The sequence below is a fragment of the Zea mays genome, chromosome 4 (genome assembly GCF_902167145.1).
Source record: "Zea mays cultivar B73 chromosome 4, Zm-B73-REFERENCE-NAM-5.0, whole genome shotgun sequence".
In the NCBI taxonomy this organism is placed as follows: domain Eukaryota; kingdom Viridiplantae; phylum Streptophyta; class Magnoliopsida; order Poales; family Poaceae; genus Zea; species Zea mays.
The window spans coordinates 9013075-9025454 of NC_050099.1; the positions used below are offsets into that span (position 1 = coordinate 9013075).

Here is a 12380-nt window from a genome sequence, read left to right on the forward strand (position 1 = left end):
GGGGTGTATCACTGGGCTCACTGGGGCCTCAAACCATATGGACCCGACCGTACTCACCAAGATGCAGTGTGGTCATCGTTTTGGGTGAGTTTATTATGTCTTTTAAATTTACTTATCGTGGGCGTCTATAAATGAATTTAATTGCTTCTTCATTTTGCAGGAATAATTTAGATTGGACGAAACAGCGAACGAAGAACATGCAAAACGTGTATTCCACAATGCTGCTAGAAAAGTTATAAATGGTTCAATGTCAGATGCACGGGTCAAAGCTATTACCGTGTACTTCAAGAAAGTGAAGGGTCAAAGAATGACCAACAAGCAGGCATGTGAAATCCACTTGACAGCTGAGGAGTACAAACAAAGTGAAGTGGACTGGCTCACTGCTCATCCTGAAGCTTGGGTCAAGCTCTGCGAGTACTGGTCCTCAGATGAGTACAAAGTGAAGTCAGATAGAAATCGTTTGAACCGGAAGAGCAAACCGGGCCTCCATCAATTTGGAGCAGATGGATTTATTGGGAAATCACAACGAATGGTATGACGAGCTAAGTAACATTTAGTATTTTTCCCTCAGACAAATTTGTATATTTTATTATGTCTCTTACTGCAGGAGGCTCGTGATGGTGTTGAACCCCGATTCATTGACGTTTACATGGAGGGACACCGAGGTCCAGATCCAGATCATCCAGAAGTTTTATGTGACGAAAGCGCGACAGAAAAGCTGGTAGGTGTAAATAATTACTATCTATTCTTAATTAACTTGTGACTCATTTATAATTAACATAAATTGTTTTGTAGACTCGTTATGCTGAGGAGGTTAGGAGGAAAGCAGGAGACGATGATCTAGATTGGAGGGAGGCACCTTTCGATCCGGATGCAGCATATGTTGCCGGTGGTGGGCTACCACATGGGAGGTATGATAAGATCAAAGTTGTGATATATAAACACTATATTATCATAACTTGTGATGTTTCTAGGTTGGGGATCGGCGATGGGGTTGTGAGTCGCGATAGCTTTGGTCGTCGGTCAGTTTCCTCGGCGGGGAGTAGATCTCGAACTTCAACTTCGAGGGAATCAGAGCTTGATGAGCAACTAAGACAACAACAACAACAAGTTCAACATCTATCTCAACAAGTTCAGATGATGCAGGGAATGCTGATGCAGGTAATAATGTTATTAATCCGCTCAGAATCTGCCCATATTTTTTTTATCTAAATCGCTCTGAGCCTTAGACAGCCTAAAATCGGTCTGGTCAATTGTTGAGTGATTTCTGCATTTATTAGGAGGTTGTCACAGCCTGTGATATGAACATACCCTTAACTGCACAAGCACAACCACTTCAGATTCAGGATGTGATTAGTTGAATCTAGGCTAAGTGAGACAATGTCAATCCCTTAACATTAGCCAAGCAACCTGGGGGCAAATTCAAAGAATTAAAGAACATCGACACACTTGTCTAACGCCAAGCTGCCATGGGCTTTCTACAAGAAAGTTCTCAGCTGCTCTGGTTCCAGAATTAGTTGCACACACTGATCAGCTGCTCTGGTTCTCAGCTGCTCTGGTTCCAGAATTAGTTGAACATCATCTGCCTCAAATAGACTGTTGTAGTGTTTATTCAGGGCAGGCCATTGCCCGTGAATCTCTATCTCGATCTGGGCAGCTGGTAGGAGTTTTCAAAAGAAAGAGAGGATATTTCGATCCTAGGAGAGGCCATAGGTTTTCTGAGGATAGCGAAGCATATTGCTGCGTGCATCTGATAGCAGCAAAGATCTCTCCAGTGCAAAGGTTCTTTGCTTTTGAAGCCCTCCTTCAATCCTCTCTCTCTCAACAAACAGAAACAAACAAGAAAGGGACGCCGTCCTCATAGCCCATAGAAAAGGCATCCACGGCAAGCTCATCAAAAGACTGGACCCAATCCCAACTTCCCAAGTGCACTTAGAAAGAAGCTGGGTGAACCAAAAACTGCGTACTTATTACGTCTTATTCTCTCTATCGATCTGTAGCCTCAAAAAGTTTAGCCAAGCTCAAATGCTACAATACAGCGAAATGTGGAAACCATTTGAGCTCCCCCCCTAACGCTTCGTTTGTTTGACACTGATGGGTGATTCTGCTCGCTGCTCAGGGCCGCCCAGCCGCTAGGAGCTAGTATTTCATCCTCGCCATCTTTCCTGCAACAGATGCACGCCCACAGCTCGCAGTGTCCGTGGGTGTAGCCCTTCCCCTCGACGCCCAGGCACTCGTCGATGCATCTCTTGTTCTTCACGCAGTAGTTGTCCCACAGCCGGAAGCATTTCCACTGCGACAGCTCTCTTGCTGCGCGACATGGAAACGAATCGATCGAGCTCGTAAAAACCAATCAGTTCAACCATGTGTTTCATTTCACTTTTTTCAGACATCATAGCTTCAGAGAGAAGATATATATATACCTGAACCTGATGACAAGGCCATCAGCATCTATGCATCAGTGAATTAGCTGATTTTTTGTGTTATGTGTAATCTAGGCTTTTCCTGTTTGCTTTCTTGATTAGCTGTTTTTTGTGTAATGTGTAATCGCAATTTCTGTCATCTGCTAGTTGCCTGCATCAGTGAATTGTGACTTCAGTTGGTAAAGCCTAACTCATGGTTCAGTTGGTAACTTGCTTGTGGCTTCTATGATGCATGTGCTAGATAAGATTACCATCCCATGTGTGAGTTTAAACTCTATATATACATTAGTTTAAAATAAAACTCAAGCTTATTGTATTTGCAGATGTATAGTGCTCAGATGGGATCTCCGATGGGACCCCAGTTCACCCGTCCGTCACAATCTGGACAGACCCCAAACACCCACGAAACACAGGTATAGTTTTGTAGTATATTTACTTTCATTTACAATTATAATCATGCATCGTTTTATTTGGTTATAGGGTTCTGAGACCGGACAAGGAAACCCACAGATGGACATTCAGTGGTCGATGCCTCCTAGAGGACAGATTCTTCCTCCTCCACAACCAGGTATGTGATATTGGCCACCACCACCATGGGGATATCCTACACATCCAATGGGGCCTTGGGGACGCCCCCCATGGCCAACACCGCCACTTCCGTCACCTGTGGTACGTTCCTGAATTTCAATGCTAGTTGATTTCCTCCTAATTAAATAAACTAAGTCTGGATTGGTTTTATCGTCTAGCTTTAGTCACTATCAAAGGGGGGCCACAGTGCACCATTTTCACCTACCTGGGCTAGTTCTCAATTCTCACCTACCTGAGCTCTTCTGAAATCAAACTACAGATTCAGTGTCTATGAACCTATTTAATTGAGATAGTGACTATGAACCTATCTGAAATCAAACTACAGATTCAGCAAAAAAGTGACTATCAAACTAGAAAATCAAACTATCTGAAATCAAACTACAGATTCAGCAAAAAAGTGAAAACAGCAAGTGATGCACACTAAAAACAGTTAGTGACTATGAACCTATTTAATTTCTAGCAAATGAAATGGTACATGGCTAGGCTTTGTGGGCTCAGTTTGTAGTTAGTGGCCATGTACTCCATCTATCCATCTATGAACCTAAATCTGGCGTCTTAGACCACTCGACCAAACTGTCACTATTGATATGAGTGGTACATATAATTATATATTAGCAGCCATCTAAGCTATTTGAAATGGCCAAACAGATGATCTAAGCTATTAAAAATTAGCAGCCATCTAAACTGTCACTACAGATTGTTCCGTACTAATGGATGAGGCGCATCTAAACAATCTGCCCAACTCATCTAAGTTTTTGCATGGCTGAGGCGCATCTAAACAGATGATCTGGGACTTTGAGTCTGCTTCTTGCATTCACAATCTTCTGAGTTACATTTCTAATGACGCAGAATCCTTACCTCGGACTGTTCCATACTAATGGATCATCAGATCTGAAGCCCAGTAGCTCATTCCCTGTTCTTTATTGTTCTTGGATGCCGCTGTGCGATAGATTAGGCGATTTAAAATTGCCAAGAATTTAGTGGTCCTGGGCAAAAGAATCCTGGGCAGCAGGACTGGCACTTGAACGGCCTGTAGGGCATGTTCTTGGTGTCCTGCAGGTTGATCTTCTGGTCGGTGGCCTATAGGGCATGTTCTTGGGTCCTGCAGGTTGATGTCAGCCATACATTAGCTTGGCTCTACACTTTGAATGCATCCGAGGGCTGCTCATTTTGGTTTATGTGGTCATTTTAGCAATCATACCTTGGTCCTGAGGTTCATGTGGTCATTCTGAAGCTCATTCTCCTGCAGATAGGATATGATGCAAACGAATGAATCTAGATAGGATTAGCTAAAATGAATGAGGTCTGAGGTTTATGCATGTAGGTAACATGTATGTATTACCCTTTTGGCCATGTAATTGATCTCGGCAGCCAGCAGCTCACTCTGAAACAAGAATTCATCAATCAGAGTCTGACAAATAAACAACCTAGCCATCACGAACTCATAGTTACTTACATCAGAACTCTACCTGTTAGTGTTTTGCAGCATCTGGATCTGGTTGCGCAGTTTTGTGGATTCTTGCTGGTAGAATTGCTTCAACAGATAAAGCAACTAGTTGGAATAATTTTCTGTTCCCAACAGTAACCAAATAGTGGGGGGCCAGAGGAAGTGCCAACGGCGTGTGCCTTCTTGTACCTCTCGATCATTTTGGTTTATGAGAATTTTGGTGTACATGTGATTTAATGCTTTCCTATATTTATTTAGAAAAGGACGCTATGTTTATCATGCTTTCCTATATCTTGGTGTACATGTGATTTAATGCCAGTTGTATATTTATGAGAATTTTGGTTTATTTTGTAGGATTCCGGCTCTCATCAAGTGACTCCTCCCCCTCACGCTGACTTTGCGGACAGATGTCTCAATTCTAGTGGTGGAGCTACGAACAACAATCCGATGTCCTGATCGAGAGCGATGGAGCTAATGTTTGAACTTGTGAACTAAAAATGAGAACTATGGATATGAACCTATGTATTTGGACTTGTGTGAATTTGTGAACTTATGTATTTGGACTTGTGTGAATTTGTGAACTTATGTATTTGGACTTGTGTGAATTTGTGAACTTATGTATATTTGGACTTGAAAGAATTTGTGATATGTATATATATCCCTGTGTTTGAAAATTGTATTGTATGTGATATTCTGTGTTGCATGTGTTATTATGTGTGTCTAATTTATCATTTCTGTATTTTTTATTTTTTTCTGGAAAAGAGTTAAGAACGTGGGTACCCACGTTCTTAAGGTTAAGAACGTGGGTACCGTCGAACTTAATGGGCAGCCCGCGCCGACTCACGCAGGACACATAAGTTCGACGGCCAACTGTACCCATGTTCTTAAAGTTAAGAACGTGGGTGCCCTCGAACTTACGGGACACAATTCGACGGTCCCCGTCGAACTTAAAAACCCACGTTCTTAACGTTAAGTTCGACGGTACCCACGTTCTTAAAGTTAAGTACGTGGGGGCCGTCGAACTTAATTCTTTAAGTTCGTCCAAAAATCGCCGTGGGCTATATTCGTCGGTAAACCCACGTTCTTACGTTAAGTTCGACGGCCTATTACATTAAGTTCGACGGTTTTTCACCCATGTTCTTTAACCAGTTTCTTGTAGTTGTTGCCGCTGTTGGCTAGCGAAGATGCGCACAAAGGTAACTGTGTAAGGTTAGGAGCCAGTGTACCATCACATCAGATCAGATCGATCGCTCACCGGAGCTTATAGGGGATGGTAGGCGACGTGAGGAGGTACGACCTAGGCCTGGCCATGGCGGTGGCCCTGATGCTCGCTGCGCTGGTTGTCGTTGCAAGCGGCAGCGTGGAGACGAGGCAGAAGCTGCCTGCTGACAGTTGCAACGACGACGACCACTCAGCCGTTCTTAGCCGCCTGTCCAACATCATTGATCCGCCGGGGAGCTGGCCTGCGCACGTTGATGCTGTCGTGGTGAAGCGGTCCGGCGGCGTTGCTGCTCCACCGCCTTGCTACACCAGCATCCAGGCAACCCTGGATGACGCACCACAAGAGGCCAAGGAGGACAAGTACATCGTTCATGTGCTCTCTGGTGTCTACGATGAGACCATCAACATAACAAGAAGGAATGTGATGCTGATCGGCGTTGGGGTCAGTGCCACCGTCATCATAGGGAACAAGAGCAATGCAACTGGCGTCCCCATGAACATGACGGTGACAATGAGTGAGTAACTCTTGCGATCGATATTTCACTGCAGTTCAGTTGTCATGCATGCATACTGTAAATCAGAACTATTAATTTGTTGTTGCTGCTGCAGATGCCTTGGGTCACGGCTTCATAGCATAGAACCTGACAATCAGAAACATGGCAGGGCCGGAAAGGAGGTAGGACGTGGCGCTAAGGACAAATTCGAACAAGTCGGTCATCTACCGTGCAGCATGGAAGGTCATGAGGACACCTTGTACACGGAGAATGGGATCCAGTTCTACCTGCATACCTTGATTTGGGGCACCGTGGACTTAATTTTTGTTTGGCAATGCCCAGGCCATGTTTCAGAGTTGCCTGCTGCTGGTGCGCCGCCCCCCGAAAGGCAAGCACAATGTGCTGACGGTGTAGGGCTGCAACAACGCCAGCTAGGAGTCTGACTTCTTGTTCCACATGTGCACCATGGAAGCGCGTCGGGTGTGGACCTCCACGGCGTGGAGACCTACCTTGGCTGCCCCTATAGGAACTTCTCCCACGTCGCCTTCATCAAGAAGTCTTTCAGTTGCGTGGTCAGCCCCAACGGCTGGGTAGCGTGGAACATGAACAAGGTCGTCGAGGATACCACCCGGACCGTCATCTACCTAGAATACGGCAACGACAGCGCCATTGCCAACATGTCCAGCCACGTCAAGTGACTGGGCTTCCGTGTCCTAAACGCCACCTCCGAGGCGGCCGCGTACACGGCGGACACGTTCATCAACGTGAGCAAGTGGGTCCCTGAGCCTATCCAGTGCGACCACACCCTCAGCACGGTGCCGCCGCCGCGCGCCTAACAGTGCTCTGCTCGGCGCGCTTAATTTAGTACTGTACTACGCAGGATGGCGTTCTGTTTTGTGATCCCACCACCTTATTACTACGTCATTGTATGTCTCTAGTATCCATCCATGCATCATTGTATGAATTAAGGCATATTACGGCATGCATGACGTCGTATATATCGTGTATGCATGCATGTACCTGGACCTCTACCTCTATCTACCATTTCTCTACTGTTATTGTACGTACTCTCTGTGTATGTATGTCTATATATATATATATAATATGTATCCTCGATCTATATAAATGGATTATATCTATCATTATTTCATATGAGCTAATACACACAAGTAATTGTTGATATCAACTCTACACAGGTTGGTAATAGTACTGCTATATATAAGTAAGTCACCGGCCGGCCGACAAAATTTATACAATAACACAACTGTGCAAATAGATTTGAAAAAAATATTTGCTAGTATGAATTTTGACTATGTTGGTTGCTGTGATTGGCCGCGGACACACAAATCGATCAGAATTCTTTTTGCAATGATAACATTTTAGTTTTATGCGGTGCATAGGACCCACAAAAAAAATCAAAGGCAACCTACCACGTTGTCTTCAAGAATGACGTGCCGCTATCAAAGCTAGGGGAAAAGAAAGGTGAGGCACCAACACTACGAGTGATGGGAACAAAGGCAACCTTCTACAATTGCACCATCGAAGGCGGCCAGGGTGCTCTGTACAACCAGACGGGTCTGCACTACTTCAAGGCATGTGCCATCAAGGGAACCATAGACTTCATCTTCGGATCTGCCAATTCATTTTATGAGGAATGCAAAATCGTTTCGGTGTTGAAGGAGGCGGTGGCATTGCCAATGGCGCCACCGGAGCAGGACCGGTCTAGAAATCCCATCAAAATCGCCCCACGAAAGAGCGGGTTGGCATTCAAGACTTGCACAATCGAGGGGGAAGGAGAAAAAATTTACTTGGGTAGGGTGGGCACGCCTGTCATCTACTCCTACACCGATATAGGTAAGGAGATTGTAGGCATAATATCTGATGGTTAGGATGTCCGGACTGTCAAGAGGTACCACTCCTACGTCCCTTACATCCTCTCCTTTGTTTGTATATGATTGTGTGATTAAAGGTGTTGTTGATTATGTATACTGATGAAAGGTGTTGTTGGGTTGCATTCTTTTTTTATAGGGGGTACTACTGCACCACTTTCAAGTGTTACGGGCCTGGGATGTCTCCAATGGTAACCTCAACTCTGACCTATGTGCAGGCAATACCCTTTGTCAGGATACACTACTTCTCGGGGGAGTCGTGGATCCCGTCCCTACCACCCGCTGAAGAATAAGCTATTGCAAGAACCATTTAGAGTCATATATGCTACTAGGAGCACCCCTAAAGTCAAAACAAGAAAGTTGTTTTGTCAGACATGAATTCTGCAGTACTAATTAAATATCCACATTTGTTGGCCATGATTTTTAATTTTAATACACCATCCACATTATTTATCAAGGGTTTCGTCTACATATATAAATTGTATATCGTCTTTGACTTTTTCATGTGCATAGTTTTTTTACCGTGCACGTAAATATAGTGTATGCCTCCCTCTCTTTGGTGTGCGCGTGCCGGAGGAGAGCCAGAGCAGAGATCATAGCATGCAGTGTTGATAGGTAGGCCGGCCGTAGGTGGCATAGGCGGCGGCCGCCGCAATGTCGATGGCCGGAGCGGTGCAGGCCAGCCCGCCCATCCGACGATCCAGTGCTCGACCGAGATGCAGCAGCAAGATATGGTTGGGTATAGCTAGAGCGTAGTTGGCCGGCTAGGACAATGCTAGGCGAGAGAGGGAAGTGGTGGTGATAGGAATGTGAGAGGAGAGGGATTGTTATCTGTTAGGTCTTATGAATATGGAGGACCGGCAGGCAGCAAACAAAAAAGTGAACACTCATCATAGCTGTTGTTGGGCAGGGATTCTTTTCCATCTCGCGTCCTCTAGTTGAGAGATATATATGTCTGCTGTTCTCGCTATATAGAGGGCTGGCTTGCCCTGCTAGCTAGCTAGCTAGTTCAAGTTCTAGGCACAGATCGGTTCGGATCGATCAACATTAATTTAATTACTTAATTATTAGTTCCTGACGAAATTAATATATGTTAAACAAAGACTTTAATTTTTATTATATCCTTATATATGTTATATAGTCATTATCAGTTTTAATTTAATCCAGGAAACCAGTGTGATGTATGTGATGACATGTATATGTGCATGTGTGTACTACTACTCGCATAAGCGGTAAACAACAGTAAAACATGCACAATCACTAAGAACATAATGTACCCTGCGAAGGGACCGATGCTCAAGACATCGTTGGCTCTATTCACACAAGACATCTCGTGTGTATGTTCGATTTAGTATGCAGTCGATGCAGGCAAATGTACGCAGTGTAGTCCCTCGAATGGCGTCGACAATGAAGAACAGGATCACTGTTGGTCGAGCAGACGGAGCGAGCAGTCGCGAGTATGCTCCCCAAAAACCTGATCGCCCGCACACCCGTGCAAGTGTAGCTCTACGGACGACGATTTCGGAGGCCTACTCTCCCACTCTCTCTATGCTCGCAGACGGTGGGACGGGAATGGGTTGTGTGCAACGCGTCTGTTGGGGACTTGTTCTCAAATGCTATGAATCAAGAATAAGGCAACACGGAAAAAGGTTAATGGTTAACGGCTTTCGTCCTTCGAAGCATTATTTCTGTTAGGATATAATGATCTTCAGACAAAGGCCATGAAGGACATAGCTTCATCATCATAGTATGTATATTAATGAAAGAAGCAATATATGAAACATAAGAGATGACATAAATGATTGTATGGCAACATTAATAATCTCTCATCGTATCATTATGAATGAACATGAATAATATTGAATTACATTTATACCTTCGGCTTGACAGAAGGCAAAAGTTCAAGCGTGACGCACAAGCGAGTACAAGTCAATGTGAACAGTACAGGAGTACTGTTCACCTATTTATAGGCACGGGACGCAGCCCATGAGAAATTACATTCATGCCCTTTACATTTGCTAATGATTATAATGTAACTCATCGTGGTCTAAATAGTCTTCTCCCCTTTAAGTCGGTTCCCCTTCCTGCTGTCATGCCGAAGCTCCCTTGCGCGTAGCTTCGGTACTTCGTCAATCTTCGTATTGTTCGTGCTTCCCCCACTGTGGTTCTGATTCGAATCCGAAGGTACCTGCTTATGTATTAACAACTCCGGAAACAATGTTAAATCATGTTTTTGAGGACCTTCGGAAGACGAAGGCCCCCAACAGCGTCTGAGAGACTATTCGTGTAACCGGAAGAGCGTCCACCTCCTCCGTATTTATACACGCGCATTGGGAGGGGAACAGACTATAACGGTCGCCATCAGAGTTAGAAACTGATAGCCATTACAGCCAGCCAGAAACCAATGTACCATAAGAGACGTCTATTACTAGCCATAAGATAGGAAACGACTGGTCATTGCTCCAGGCAAAATGCGCAATCGTTAGAAAGAAATATTAGGACTAAGGTCCGATTTACCATGAGCCACGGCCTGGCTCGGCCGGCGGCGCCTGCGCACGATTGGGCAGTCCTCCATCCTTTTCTCAACTTCTCAATAGATACACCAATGGTCCACCTATCTAAGTTAATTGATTTGTCCTTTGAACTTCCGGTCTGGTACTAAAATATTAGTACACCATAGCATTAAAGTGGACCTTTAACATTGACTATTATTGAATATTAATTTGGGCCAAGCCCACATTAATCCAACAATCCCCAACAAGTGCTAAGTCACACTAAAAATGCTCTTATCATCTCAAACGTTTGATATACAAGTGTTTCGATGGAGACTGTTAAGTTGAACATCCACCTAGAACCTAGACTACACTTGACCACAACTGCACCTAGAACTAATGAAGATACTTCAGTAATAACCAATTGGGTAAAACTTTATATATATATATATATACCATCGCTATTTTTCAGTCTACCCAACCGATAATTATTGAGCGGACTTCAATAATAATCGAGAACTAATGAACATCGTTCAATAATAACCAATTAGGTGAAACTTTACTTAGGGTGACAAAAACCATGTAAGATTTTTTAATTATTTTTTACATTGAAGCACCGAGGAAACTCACCACCCAAGAAATGTGCAAATGGATGCCTCCTCATCCACCTCTTTTGTAACCAAGCATCGAAAGTTTAGCACAATTTTCCTTGTGTATAACTCCATCAAATAGTCTATCTTTCCACATTAATTCTCAACTAATTTTCCTAGCATCCTCATCCTTCTTGAGCCTTTGTTAATATAACTTAAAGGCCGGTATAAAATAACCAAACATGACAAAATACATAAAATAAATAAATCACAAGAATAAATTTCTCCATGACATCTGCATTTAATCTGCTAGCTAAACATTCTATTGTGATTAGTGGGTTTGCTAAAGCACCAGAATAGGCAGTAGAACGAAGAGCCTTTAAAAGGAAAGTTTCAAGGTCACTTGATGATTTCGCAAGCTCTGCCTTTAGCCTTAAAATCTAAAAAGTAAACATGACACTATGTCAGCAAAGAACATGATCTTTTAATCTAAAACGACATGTAGAAGGGGATGACATCAAGATCAAATACCTATTCATTGAGCTCCCAATTAAGAAAGCAGGGTTGCGTACACAATCAATAAGCACCTCAACCTGGAATTCCAGGCATATAAGTGTTTAAGGCTCCACAAGTGTAGCTCATCATCTCACGACAAGTAGATGCTTTGGAACAACCACCTATTGCCTCAATTTCATGCATCTCACATAATTCGCTCTTGTTGGTAGTGAATGCAAAGTCCATTGTGTCTTCAACAGCTGATCGGCACCTGCTCAGAACCATAATCAACATAAACTCCAACAGAATCAGATGGCCCCTGAATAGAAAATATGAACACCCTATTATCATCATCTACTGCTGAGGGATTGGATGGAATGTGTAACCATATAAAAATAAAGACAACATACTACAGATGTCTCAGAGGCTATTTTAGAATATACAATGTTGAGTTGCTGCTCTCCACTAATATCTGTTGTATTAACACTGAGGAGGGTGCAACAAATGCTCATAAAAGTAATATCAAACTGTGAATTGGAGTTACCATTATGAAAGACATTTGTTAGGCACTACCACACGACAATGTATGCACATGTCTCTTTAAAACAGAAAGAATAGAAGTGTAACAAATAATGTATAGACAATTTATTTGGTAAAAAAAGGCCAGCAAGAAGAGTAGGATGGATCACGACGTACATCCAAGTTGTTTCATCTCTCTATGAAGAATCTTAGATGTATTGC

At 43.5% G+C, this 12380-nt stretch overlaps 1 pseudogene across 1 annotated transcript; it reads right to left on the minus strand.

The window, feature by feature from the left end:
* Positions 1-11253: 11253 nt before the first annotated feature.
* On the minus strand, positions 11254-12080 carry LOC100278205 (mitochondrial-processing peptidase alpha subunit pseudogene; annotated as a pseudogene). The gene is made up of 2 exons (NR_157134.1): positions 11676-12080; positions 11254-11584 (listed from the first exon to the last, which is right to left on the minus strand). The product of NR_157134.1 is annotated as a mitochondrial-processing peptidase alpha subunit pseudogene (transcript).
* Between the last annotated feature and the right edge of the window lie 300 nt (positions 12081-12380).